Genomic DNA, 14723 nt, shown 5'->3' on the forward strand with positions numbered 1-14723 from the left:
CAGGAGGAGCTTTCACACCATATGTCTTTTCCCCTGTCCCGGAGCCGCTGTGGCATTTTTTGAAGTGTTGGTCCTCTATTCCTTCTATTACCTGGTTTTAATTAACCTCCTGAAGCCCCTTTGTCTGGGTGGCAGTGTCAGCTGTGAGGGAGATGAATAGAAGGCACCCCTCGTCAATATTTTTTGGTTGGAGCCTTGTGAATGGGCCCGATGAGCCGAGGTTGGGGGCTGGGGGCCGGGGGAAGGAATGTTTCCTCTTTAATCCGGCATTTAATCGCTGGAGCTGAGGACAATGGAGGCTCCCCCAGCCTCCCAGAGCCTGATTCCATTTGACGAGACCAGCCCTCTTTTGTCAGCTTTACAACGAGTCCCCGCCTCCCCTTGTGCCACACAAGATTCCCTTCATAAGTGTCATTGAGATGAAACAGCCAGTCCAGGGGACTCGCGACTGCCCCTGTGACCAGCACTGGCCCATCCTTCACAGGCCTTTGTTACTCTCGGGATCCATAATTCCATGAAAAGCCTGATTTTGATTTCCAGGCACCTTTATATTCAGAGTTCTCAAAGGCAGTACAACCCAGTGGAGTCATTTTCTACATCTATTATTTTTCCTATGAAAATTATGATGCCATGAAAGAGTTAAGGGTGCCAGATGGTTCTGAGCAATATGAAACTATGAACACAGTGGCCCTAAAATAAAAGGGAACCTCTCAGTGATTTTCATCTCTTCCTTCCTCTTCTAAGTCCTCACTGGCTGTGGCTGTCTAATTCTATGCAATAGTCGTGGCAAAGATGGGATTTTTGTATTTTGGTTATTTTCAGGCCAGTATTGTTTAATACTGCCATGTTGCTTTCATAATGATCATTTTAGTGCCTAGATAATTATTTCATCAAGTTCATATAGTTAACCTTTACCCTACTGCTGGACATAAAAAGGATGTAATCCTATAGGCGAGAGGACTTCAGCCCCGGTCTGCCTCTTTCCAGCAGCGTGATCTGTGTACATTAAACACTCTGAAAACGAGTTTCTTCATCTGTGAAGGGAGGGAACAGCATCTACGTCCCAGGGCCACTGTAAGATCAAAGGAGACCCTGTGCATGGAGGCTGTTCCTGGGCTGCCAAGCCCACGCAAGTGGTGGTTATTATTAGCTTGTTACCAAATGTTCGGTCCTAACAATAAAGATGATAGTGAACATATTCAGACACACAGTGTTCAACTTCTGTTGAATTCTTTGCCTCAGAGAGATTCCAGGGAGTCTGATGACTGGATCAAAAAGAACAGGAACATTTTTACTCATTTTTATTAGATCGTAGATCCAAATTGCCACCTGATTTTCAAATGACCTGAACCAATTTACATTGTAACTGGCTATGAGTGGAGATCGCATTTTGCCAAAGCCTCATGGACACAGCAAGCTTTCACATTAGGAACATGTTGGCTGGTTATATAAGTTGCTGCCACTTCCATTGTTTGAGTGCTGGTGAAGCCTGAACATTTTTCATGTCTTCCCTTATGGAAAATAAGTCCTCTTGTGTGTGACGGCTTCTCCACTTGTCAATAAGTGAGCTTTTATACAGTATTAAGACCATTTTTATAAGAATGCAAGTTCCCCCAAAGTAGCTAGGCGGGGGGTGACTATAGCATGTAGAGGAACCAACTTAAGCTTAAACTACCCTTATGAATAAACGTGTTTATAGGAGTCTATAGTCAATGAGCTCTCAAAAACCAAGAACCCAAGTTTCAGCTGTTTTCTGGAAATGCGTCCCTCCACGAGGGTGGATGGTTTATCCACATCTGATGCCTGACCCTGCATCCCTGGTCCTTTTCTGTAGTGTTGTGTAACCTGGTAGTGTTGATTCTATGCATCCCAGGAGATAAAGAAATGGAGAGACTGTGTAGCCTGGAGTGATGGGGGAGGTCTTGAGAGAGGAGGTAAAAACTGTCCTGCCTTAGATCAATGACAGCAGAACACAGACATGAGGAGCTGGTCCACCTAAAGCATTTAGTGCCCAGTCACTGAGCTCAGCTTTCCCTTACTGTGAGGAACTTCAGTTCCTGAACACCCATTCCTGGAGACAGAACTTGGAAATAAACGGCAAATCACAAAACAAAAAGATAACTATGAGAAAGCTCAAAAGATAGTATCGTAATATGTGAGTATTAGTATTTGAGTATAATATTGAGTATGGCATTATAATATGTGACTATTGGTACTGTAGCATATTATTTGAGTATGGTACCAATCGTACAACATTTGAGTATTAGTATTTGAATATAATATTAATATTGTAGCATTTGAGTACAACATTTAAGGATATCATTATAATTATAATATTTGGGCTGCATCCTAGCTGTTTGACTTTACCTTAACATAGTTGAGCCTCAATTTCCTCCTTTGTGGGAATGTAGTATTTCCTTGCTCACCAAGATAAAGCAAGAAAAATGGGTGTGGAAGGGTACGTTTGTAACATTATTTAATGCTTTACCATTTACAAAGCATTTTCAATTCCCTGTCTTGATTGAGCCTTATGGGCTCATTTTACAGATGAAAACACTGAGGTTCAGAGAAGACATGCGAATTGTGTAAGATCACAGGAGCCAAGTGAAATCCACTTGAAGCCTAGAAGCCTACATAAAATGGCATTTTGTTTTGTATCCACTAAGCACGTGGCAAGCTTATGTTTACTTCTGTTATCTCATGCAGTCCTCCAGCCTCTGCAGATGAAAGGTCAGTCCTACTTAAGCCCTGGCTTATAGAATGGCATTGAGGTTCAGGGAAATATAATCACCCAGGTGGCTGATGGCAGAGCAGGATGAGCTGAAGTCTGACTCCAAAAGCTGTGCACATGCCTGACCCAAGCAGCCTCTCCAGGAGATGATGGATCTGCATCTTGTTTGGGGGAGAGAGTCAGGAGGCTGCTGGACCCACCGGAGGGAGGGGCTCTGTGACTGCAGAAGAGCTGAGTGGGCTGGGGACCACTGAGGCCAACAGCATTTAGCTATAGCTCAATCATGCAACAGTTTGGTTCTGAAATGCGTGCTCCCATTTTCATTGCACAGCAATGAAAAATAAGGGCAAATCCTGCTACTTGTCATTTCACGTGGGCAGGCAATGAAGATGAAACGTGATCTAAAAATTCTCTGCCATTTGAGCTAATCAGTGAAAACAGATTTTCTGCTTGCTCCAGGTAATGAATCTTTTTCTTTTCTTAAGCCTTAAAACACACAAATAAACAATGCACTATCATTTATTAGCTTGTTGGTAAATAGGTTTAATGTAATTTTCTGTTTCTTTGATTTTTTGCCTTCTGGTTATAAATTCTAACAATGTAAAGTAACAATTAACCAAGTAAAAAAGTTGTCAAGTAAAAATGAAAATGTTCTCATCTTATTTAAATAGAGAAAATTTATTGTTCAGGTTGCAGATTCTGCTTCTTAAAATCTGTGGTTTATTAAGAAGGATTTTTATATTATTCTCACACAGTTCCATATTAATTTGCACTCCTTCCTTTTCCAGAAGATGTAACAACATAGTGAATGTATTAATCATCTGAACTTACTATGCTTTGTTATTGATTTCCATTTCATTCTTAAGCATCCAGCACAAATATTAGAAAGGCAGTGTTTGAGTTATGATAATTGCAAATGATTCTAGGTAAACATTTAATGTTTTAAAAACTCAGAATCTTTTCATAAGGTTTCTTTTTAAAAACTTACAATTAAAATACTAGTCCTCCCTTACTGAAATAGATGCTATTAAAATGTAATTTTTAGTTGCAAAAAGAAACAGAAGTTATATTAAATTAATATCATATTATGGCAAATTAATTTGAAATATATATATATAATTTATATATAATATATGATAATGTAAGTTTTATTTACAATTTGATGGCTTTAAAAAATTGTCATTTCTTCCTGGTGAGTATTACTTGAGTCTTATGAAAAAAAAAAGTCTGTTAAAACTGGAGATGACTTTGAAATAAATTGAAACAAAAATCTGTTTCATTAATTGTTTCATAAATAGAGCAAATTACAAAATACAGTTTGATCTTGAACTGTGGATGACTAGCCTATGTTGAACGCGGTGGTGAATAATTTACAGAATTAAGTTAGCCCTGGGAAAAATAAGTATGGCACAATTTTAAAACAGATTCCTTGCATTTTCACCTGCAGGCAGGAGAGGATATGTGTGAACAGCAGAGGAGAGGGCTGTGGTCTCTGGAGTTTTGCAAACTGTGGCCCTCTGTCAGTTGTATTTAGCACCTTTGCAAATCCATTGAACAAGCAGGGAAATATTTAAAAATTTTAAAACAATTGACTTCCCGAGTTTCAGAAAAATTTTTTCCATATTTCAACAAATAAATTGAAACAAAAATCTGTTTCATTAATTGTTTCATAAATAGAGCAAATTACAAAATACAGTTTGATCTTGAACTGTGGATGACTAGCCTATGTTGAACGTGGTGGTGAATAATTTACAGAATTAAGTTAGCCCTGGGAAAAATAAGTTATGGCATGAAATCACAAAGAAAATAATAGCGATACTCTACAGAGAAGTGTGGTTTTGTAGGGACAGTTTTATTTTTACCTTTACAGTTGGATTCAATCGGCTGGGCTCAGTATGAGTGTGTGGCTGATACGAAGGTTCTGAAGGAAAAATAGCAGTGAGTAATTATTTGTGATTGTTTGCTATACCTGCAACCACACGGACACCTTTGGAGCATAATGCTGTTGACAACAATAAAATACGAGAGAGCTGTGCAACCCTCTGGGGAGAACCCAGAGCCGGAGGAGGGCGCTCCCCTTGCTCCAGGCCCCGGCTCTGCCAGGTTCATTAGGACACCTCGGCCTGGAGCCCTTCACCATCTGCCAGGCGGTGACTTGGCTTTGCCCGCTTTTCCAGGTTCAGCTTCTGAGCTGGGAACAGAAGGGCTGAAAGGCCACGTGCAGCAGGCAAGCAGGGGTTAGTTCCCCTGTTATCTCGGATGCCTGTGGCCTCCTCTCTTCTCATCCTTTGTACCCTTCTTAGTCTTAGCTCTGAGTGAAAGATCTGATTCCATGTTTGCGCTCTCCCGTCATTTTAAGTAGTCGGGTTTCTCCTGTTCAAATCTGAAACCTTATCTCTTAAATAGATGGTAGGATGTTGAAGCTATTGTTCACTCATGAAAGTATGAGGACACAGATGGGGTAGTGGAGCCACGGGCACTGGTGACCAGGCCTGCCAGGGCCCCAGGTCTCAAGGCTGCAGGGACCTCCAGGGGCCATCCTGCTTGGCCTTCAGCTTTCAGCCTCGAGGCAGAAAAGGTGATGGGCCTGGTGACTGCCTAGTTTGTCAGTCCACTGTGGGGGACCACTGAGGGGCATCACTGGGGGGGACCACTGGGGCAGCACCAGGCCCCAGGCCCCATCTCCTGGTGGAGTGAACTCCTCCCTGTAATGGGCTAAACAGCAATCAGTTTCCGTGGGGTTTGTGATGTTTAGAACTGCGGCATTTAGAGGGAACGTTAAAATAGGAGTTGACTATATACAAGCTGTCATCAAACAGGCCTGGCCCACATGGACAAAATGAAGAGAGTGGATTAAATGACTTCTGGGGTCCTTTCTCAGCTCTCCAATTCTGAGAATTCATAACAGTAAGGTTAAAGGCTGCTTTGGAGTTTGGGATAAACAGACACACACTACTATATATAAAATAAACAACAAGGACCAACTGTAATAACAGGCAACTCTATTCAATTTCTTGTAATAACATACAATGAAAAGGAATCTGAAAACATATATAGGTATGTATATGTATAACTGAATCGCTTTGCTGTACACCTGAAACTAGCACTGTAAATGAACTACACTTCAATAAAAAAAATAAAATTAAAAAAAAATACTGCTTTTAGTGTAAATACAGGACAGAAATAGACTCATAGACAGAGAATACAGACTTGTGGTTGCCGGGGGGGTGGAGGGTGGGAAGGGATAGACTGGGATTTCAAAATTGTAGAATAGATAAACAAGATTACACTGTATAGCACAGGGAAATATACACAAAATGTTATGATAACTCACAGAGAAAAAAATGTGACAATGAGTGTGTATATGTCCATGAATGACTGAAAAATTGTGCTGAACACTGGAATTTGACACAACATTGTAAAATGATTATAAATCAATAAAAAATGTTAAAAAAAATACTGCTTTTAAATGGAGAACGTCATCTAGCTTCCTGCCGCCTGGCACTTCCTACATTCCACTTCCTCAACTAGAAAATTTTCTGCTTCCTCCGCACCCCGACTCCAACCCCATTCCTTATGCCCTTTGTCTCCAAGTCTTATTATTTCCTCCTTCAAGTTATTTCACAAGTCTTTAGCATCTCCTTTCAGTCATATTCCTCCCACACACCTCCTGTCTCTTCCTTCACCATCTCAGGTCCCCTCTTACATGCATTAATATAAGACAACCTTGACCTGCCTAAAATGTCACTTCCATCATGTCCTGTTCCACTCTACTACCACCACCACCACTGCACCCCCCCCCCACACCATGCTCTGGCCCACTCCCCTGCTCCCTCGCCCTTCTTCCTGACTCCCCAGCTCCAACCAACCCTCCTCTCCAGTCCAGGCTGCCAGGACGACCCCCTCGAGCTCACCAAACCCTGCTCACTCTTGGCCAGGTGTTTGTTCACATTGTTTTTTGCCCCTGAGCATTCTTTCCCCTTCCCCACACCTTTCCAAGTGTTATGGGCTGAATTATGCCCCCCCCCCACAAGTTCGTATATTGAAGTCCTAACCCCAGAACCTCAGAACTTGAATATATTTGGAGACTATGTTTTAAAGGGGTAATTAAGTTAAAATGAGGTCACATGGGTGGCCCCTAATCTAATATGCCTGGTGTCTTCATAGGAAGAGGTGACTAGAACACAGGCATGCACAGAGGGAAGACCATGTGAAGACATGGGGAAAAGACAGCCACCTACAAGCCAAGGAGAGAGGTCTCAGAAGAAGTCAATTTTGCTGATACCTTGATCTTGGAGTTCTAGTCTTCAGAATTGTGAGAAAATAATTTCTGCTGTTGAAGCTGCCCAGTCTGTGGGCCTTGTTACAGCAGCCCCCACACCCACACAACAGGATGTTTCATTCACCAAAGGATCAGTGTGAGTCCCACATTCTCCGACTCCTCATCTCCACCCTGTTCTCCCCTTTCTCTGAATATCCTGATGGGACTATTGAAGCCAGTCAAGGAAAGAAGTGAGGATAGGAGGGGGGTGGGAAGTAGTGATGAACCAAGAGCTACAATGGATTACAGGTCCAGGTTGGGTCAAAAATCATGGGCATTGGGTGTTCCAAAGACCAGAGGTCATAGTTGGAGACTGGGATGAGCAAGAATGGCAGCTACTGGTCAGGACCAGTAGTCATGCCCAGTGGTGTGCTCTTAAACTGACACTGAAGAAGCTGCACTTATGCTCAGCCCCTCAGAGGCCAGTTGTTGCAATTCTCTAATTATCCCACTTGTTTGGGCGGCTCCAAGCTATCACCCTCACTATTCCGTACAAAGACGCCTCCAGTGGGGCAAGGAAAAGGAGATTTGTCAAAGCGCTCATCCATTCGGGGCTACAAGTTGAGGATGAGGGCTGAAAAAGAGAAGTTTTAGGGAGCACAAGGGGCTGATTTATACTCCAGTGATAGACACTGGGGATACGGCAGAGAAGAAGAGAACCAGTGCCCTCAGTGAGCTTACCTACTCGTGGGGGTTGGAAATGCTCCCGGGTCCACATCTATTCCCACAGTAAAGTGAAAATAAGGCATGGCACATCCTCAGTCCAGCTCAGGAAAGTCTATTTTGAAGTTAGAAATAGGTCAAATGGTGGGGGAGGGTATAGCTCAGTGGTAGAATGCACGCACTTAGCACGCACGACGTCCTGGGTTCAATGCCCAGTACCTCCATTAAAATAAGTCAAAAAACAAATACACTTAATTACCTACCCCTCCAGAAAAACATTTAAAATTATTTTCAAAAATTTAAAAAATTTTGAAAAAAGAAATAGGTCCAATAAATCTTACATCTTTCAAATATAACTCTCTTGTTGTCATAAAAAAAACCATACTGAGGTAGTCCCTTATGGACTGATAAGAAACAGACTTCAGAAATGCTAAGAAAGAAGCCAGGGACACAACAGTATGTAGAGTGTGTTTCCATGATGTAAATAAAAATGGGTGAACACACACACACACACCTGCCCACACGCATGCTTGAACTTGTATCTTAGAATAATTCTGGAAGGTTATATAAGAAACAGGTAGCACTGATTAACTCTGAAGAGGGGAACTGAAGGACAGGGTGAGAAGAGAACCTACTTTTATTGTATTTTCTTTTTTTAACTCTTGGCATTTTTATCACACATGTAACTTTTTTAATTAAAAAAAACTAATAAAAAGTTAATATCCATACTTGGAAGGAGTATAATCAGTTTAACTTTTCCTCTCATATTGTAGTCAAACCAAAGTCCATATGGAATAAAATTGTTAAATTTTTAAGAATTAATTATATATTGCAATTATCAATGAATAAATTGATTCGGTCAAGAGCTATCAATGGATATCAAAGCCGGTGGGTCAAAGTTTGTTGGGGGAACAGGAGAGTCACACAGTCTCAAAGTCTCACCCCTTTTTAATTGTGGAAGAAAATTTGACTTGATCTCTGGGTGAGGAAGGATGTTTTCAAGCATAAGATCAAAAGAAGAAATTCACACCCCTCCTCCACAAATTAAACAGATCTGATTGCAAACAAATTCAAATTTTCTTTCCTGCAAGAATATTCCACTGTCAGCTTAATAAAAAGTAAACTACATTTCAAAAATAACTACTATGAATATGGCAATGAGTTAGTATATGTTTTATATAAAAAGCTGATACAAATTGACTTAAAAAAAATAAGACCTCAACAGGAAAATGGACAAAGGAAAAAGATATTTCACAGAACAGATGACAATATGAAAAAAAGTCTTACCCAATCATTCACCAAAGTAATGCCAAGTGAAACGAAATTGCATTTTTTACTTTTCAAATTAGCCAAAATTCAAAATAGGAGTGTACTTAAAGTTACAGGCACTCTCACTGAGGCTGGAGAAAATACAAATTAGTTCAAATGTTCCAAAAAGAATTAGCCAGTGTATATCGAGAATTAAAAAACAGTTCATATACATCAACTCAATAATTCAACTTCTATGACACTCATCTAGATAAATAGGCCAAATACAGATAAAGCTTTATATCTAGAATATTCATCATATCATTGTCTATAACAGCAAAAAACTGGAAGGGGCTCAAACATCCAGTGACAAGGAAATAGTTAACTATAATACTTCCTTAAAATAGACCATTTTGCAGCCAATAAAATCAGGCTTTTTTTTGTTTTGTTTTGTTTTTGGTGAGATAATGGTAAGTCAAAATAGCAGCAAACAAAACCATACAGTATGATGCATACTTGGATTTTTTTTAAGAAAACCATTAAAAAAGAATTGAAAGATTAACAATGATCATCTCTGTGTAGTGAGATTATATGTGATTTTTATGTTCTTATTTATACTCCTTTGACTTTCCTAAACTTTTTTTTTAAATCATGATTTTAGAATAGACAAGTTTATGTAATAATGGTAATAACAGCATAAAAGCTAACATTTATTGGGCATTTCTTTTGTGCCAGGCACATTTCCTGTATAGTTTCATTTATAGATAATCCTGTGTTGGAGGGATTCTCGTTACTTCCGCTTTGCAGAAAAAGAGACCAAACTCCATATTAGTTCCAGAAACCAAACCCGGCAGTCTCTCTTCCAGAGTCCGCATGTTTGAAGAATTTTAATTGATGAAGGCGAATGCTCCTAATGATTAAAATTATGACAGATTTTTGTAATGAACAGAAAAATATTGAGAACAAAATGTTAACGGTGGTTATCTCTGGGGATGGAATTTGGGGTGATTAAAATATTTTTATTTCTATTTCTATTTTTGAAAATAGTCATAGATTACCTTATTGATAAAGGAAAATAATAAAAATATTTAGTAGGAATATTATGGCTTAATTCAGAAAACTAACATCCATGGAAAACATATTAATTAGAAAAAGTATTTTGAGTTCCAAAAATTTAAAAACACAGCCCCTTCATAGACAGGTGGCCATTTTTGACAACCCAATATGCTTATACAGCAGAGTAATAGCACTTTTTCAATATTTACCAAGTACTTCTTTATAGTTACCAAAGTGCTAGCACAACTTTTTGAACTTAGAATTATCTCCATTAATGTCTATTGATGAAAAGTGACAAGACTAAAAGAAATTTTTGGAAATTCTAGAAAAAAAGTTTTTTTTTAATTAAGAAGCACAATGACGTAACAAATTAAGCATCTCATAAGGTGAATTGATTCCTAGCTGAGTCATACGGAGACCTAAAGCTGCACTATTATTCAGATTCTTTCCAAGACAGTTGGATGAAGAAAGCCTGTGAAGAGAGACCATCAAAGAGAAGGAGAGCAAATTCCATTTTCAAATCCAAAGTTAGGGCCAAAGACACTTCCTCAGAAAGGCGTCTGCTTCCCGTTGTGTTTCAGTGAAGTGTTTGCTGTAATTAAGTAAACCCTCTCTTCTTTCACTCACTCTCTTTCCTTCCTAGTTCTAACTCAGTCACAAGCCTCAGGGGACCATCAGCATCTCTCCTTCCTCAGTTAATAGAAGTTGGACCACTTCTAATTTGGCTTCTTATTTTGGGAAAGCTACTGGGAAAGCTTGGGCACCTCCTAGGGGAGCCGGCTAGCTTGTCAAAAAGCCTGTAAATCTGGTTTGGTTTGCAGAGAAACACTGCCATCTAGTGCACGAAAAAGCAATGCTTCTGTTTATTTTCCTGAGCTAACGGTGGATTAAATGTGTATAGCACCATCTATCTCACTTTTAAGCTGAATTACATTTAAGCTTTCCCGGGAAAACTTTTGATCTTCTTCCTACTTTAAAAGTTGTACTTCAGTGAATTGAAAAAAAAAAACATGTAAGTGGGCTCTTCTTTCCTATGGAAATCACCAGAAACATAAGATGGACAGGAAAGGGGAATAAAAATATTTTCAGTTCGTGATCGATCCGCTGTTTCCCCCATTATTACTGGTACTTTCCCCATTTTTATTTACATGTTATGATTCCTTTGTCAAAAGCTTCACCTAATTCAGTCCCATTCAGACTCAGATTACATAGATGCTCATATTAGCAAACTTCCTGATCTGGGAGTCTGGTAATCTTGTTTTGGAAATATGCTATTAAGAAATGACTTTCAAAATAGAGATGAACTGATAACCCAAAACTCAGAGTAAAGGCTTAAGATTTTTGACAGCCAAATTTGGAATGCCGAGCATTATCAGGTATGCCCTGATGGACTGTGGCAAAGCAACCTTACAAAGTTTAGAATAAAAATAGAAGATGTGTGATTGGGATAAAAAACAAATCTATTATGTGGAGAAAATGACGAAAACAAATCTAAATATACTGAAAATAAAATTAGTATGGATCAAAGTATCCCATTAAAACAAGTTAGATGAAAAATGTAGCTATATGCTATTGACAAAAGATAAATTCAAAACATATGGATAAGAGATTAGTCAAAGAAAAATGATGAATAAGGACATAAGAGAAAAATACATAAACCAAAAATATCTAAGATAGCCATATTAATTATAGGCAAAATAACAATAAAGAGGGTAACTACCATTCTGATATAAAATTGAATTTACTAAGAAAGCATGACAATTCTAAACTTCAAGGCATCACTTAAAATAGCATCAAAATATATAAAGCAATGACTGGGAAAAAAGGGGAATCCATGACATTAAATGGGAACCCAAAAGACTAAGGGTAGCCAAGCAATCTTGAAGAAGCTCAAACTGAGATCTATTTATAAGTGACCTGTTACAAGGCTATAGTAACTAAGGTGGTATGGTATTGGCACAAAAATGAATAAACCAGTGGAACGGAAAACTGAATCAAGAAAGAGAACCACATATATGAAGTCATCTGATTTACGAAAAGCTGATGCTGGGACAGGTGAATTTAAAAAAATATCTTGATCTCTACCTCACTTCTAACATGAAAATCAATTCCAGATTGATTGCAGCTTAAATATGTTGTACTGAACCACATGAAACTGCTGCCCTTTTTTGCAGGTTGAATATTGGTAATTTCATACAGTGCAACCACTAAAACAATAAAGCTTTTGAAATAGAACATAGGAGAAAATTTTCATGATATTGAAGTAGGCAGAGATTTATTAAACTGACACATAAAATGCGATAATCATAAAGAAATAAAATAGGTAAATTAAAATACCTTTCAGTTAAGAACTCTGTTCTTCAAAGGACACTGTTTAGAGGGAAGAGGTAAGCCAGAGACTGGGAGAATGTATTTAAAATACATGCACTCAACAAAAGACTTATATCTGGATTATGTAAATATCTCTTACAAAGTGGCTTTTTAAAAGCTAGGAAACCCAATAGAAAAATGTGCAAAGTTAGGGACAGTCATGTCATTTCACATAGAAGATATCCATCAAATAGGTATGAAGAAAAGGTTAACCAAGACCATAGTTCCATACTAACATACACCCACTAGAAGGACTAAAATGAATAAGACACTACCAAGTGTGGACAAAGACAAAGACAAACTGGAACCTTTGTATGTTCCTAGTAGGAGTGTAAAATGGTTGAACCATTTTGGAAAACTGGCCATATGTACTAAAACTGAAACATATATGGACTCTATGACCCAGCAATTCTGCCCCTAGGCATGTATTCAACAGAAATGTATACATATATTTACCAAAAGACACTCATAAGAATGTTCATGATCTCATGTTTGTTCTAGTCAAAAACTGGATATAACCCAAATGTGCATCAGTAAGAGAATGGATAAATAAATTGTGTTATATTCACACAATGGAATAACGTACAGCAGTCAGTGAGAATGAGTCATCTCTAGTTATTCAAATGAATGGATATTGTAACCATTATGCAGATTACAAGAAGCGAATAAAATACAAAAACAATGTTTCCAGCTCTCTTCCTCGGCGCTACCTACGGAGGCGGCAGCCATCTCCTAGTCGGCATCATGGCCACCCTCAGACCCCTCGTGAAGCCCAGGATCGTCAAAAAGAGGACCAAGAAGTTCATCCGGCACCAGTCAGACCGATATGTCAAAATTAAGCGGAACTGGTGGAAACCCAGAGGCGTTGACAACAGGTTGCGCAGGAGGTTCAACGGCCAGGGCTACGGGAGCAACAAGAAAACAAAGCACATGCTGCCCAGCGGCTTCCGCAAGTTCCTGGTCCACAACGTCGAGGAGCTCGAAGTGCTGCTGACGTGCAACAAATCTTACTGTGCTGAGATTGCTCACGTCTCCTCCAAGACCCGCAAAGCCGTTGTGGAGAGAGCAGCCCAGCTGGCCATCGGAGTCACCAGTCCCAACGCAGGCTGCGCAGCGAAATTAATGAATAGACAGCTCGTGCACATTGTATTTGTGTTAATAAAACCATGAAACTAAAAAACAAACAAACAAACAAACCAATGATTCCGTATACATAAAGTCCAAAAACTGGTAAAAATCAATCTAGGGTGTTAAAATTCAGAACAGTGGTTACCTAGGACGAGGGGGAAAGGGACTTCTGAGGTGCTGATAATGTTTTTTCTTCCTTGATCTGAGTCCTGGTACAAAAGCATATTCATTTTGTGAGAATTCATGGAGCTTATACACAATTAAGATATGAAAACTCTGTTGCAAGAATGTCTTACTTCAGTAAAAATTTGCTTAGTCTAACAAATGACGCACAAGAGTTCTAGTGGAAATATCTCAAACTCTATTAAAAGACATTGAAGAATATTCAGATAATGGAAGTATATGCCATGTTCACAGATATTACTATTTGAATTCTCTCCAAATTTAACTCTAAATTTGCCTGTGGCAACTAACTAAAGATTTGCCTAAAGATTAAAAAAGCTTTAGGGGGTTTTCTGGGAGACAGAAAAAGCTAGATCTAAAATTTTCAGAGGAGCATGGGTCTAGGGTAACCAGTACACTCCTGGAGAAGAGAAATAAAGTGATAGAGAACTTACTGGGCTTTAAATTAATTTAGGCAATTTGATATTGACACAGGGATAGACAAATTTGCCAGGAGAATGGTATAGAAAGCAGAGACAATCTCATAGACATAGACAGAAATATTATGTTTGCATACCAATAAATGGAACTGGGAAAACGAGTTATTCGTATAAAAATAGATGCCTAAGTCATATCATGCTGAAAGTTAGTTATAGATAGATTAAAAACTCAAATGTGAAAAGCAAAACTTTAAAATGTTCAGGAGAAAATATGAAGACATATCTTTAAAACTTCAGATTAGGGATGGACTCTGGGGCTGGCCCCCTGGCTTCCAATCCCAGCTCTAGGATTCACTAGTTATAAGAACCTGGACAAGTTACTCCCTGTTCTTTATTTCCACATTGGAAAAATAAGGATAATACTAGCACCTATCATAGAGAGTTGTTGAGAGGATTACATGAGTAGTATACAGAAAGTGTTTAAAACACTGCCTGGCACTTACTAAGGGCTATTGGGTTTTTGTTACTGTTATTATGACTAGTTGTGTAGAAGTAGCTACACCTAGTTACAAGGGACAGGCAGGCATTCTCAACTTGGCAGATC

General features: G+C 38.9%; 1 pseudogene; it reads left to right on the top strand.

Annotated features, from left to right (window-relative positions):
- The first annotated feature begins 11841 nt into the window (after positions 1–11841).
- On the top strand, positions 11842–13519 carry LOC105070239 (large ribosomal subunit protein eL32-like; annotated as a pseudogene).
- Positions 13520–14723: the final 1204 nt, after the last annotated feature.

The sequence above is a fragment of the Camelus bactrianus genome, chromosome 1, assembly GCF_048773025.1.
Source record: "Camelus bactrianus isolate YW-2024 breed Bactrian camel chromosome 1, ASM4877302v1, whole genome shotgun sequence".
NCBI classification, from domain to species: Eukaryota; Metazoa; Chordata; class Mammalia; order Artiodactyla; family Camelidae; genus Camelus; species Camelus bactrianus.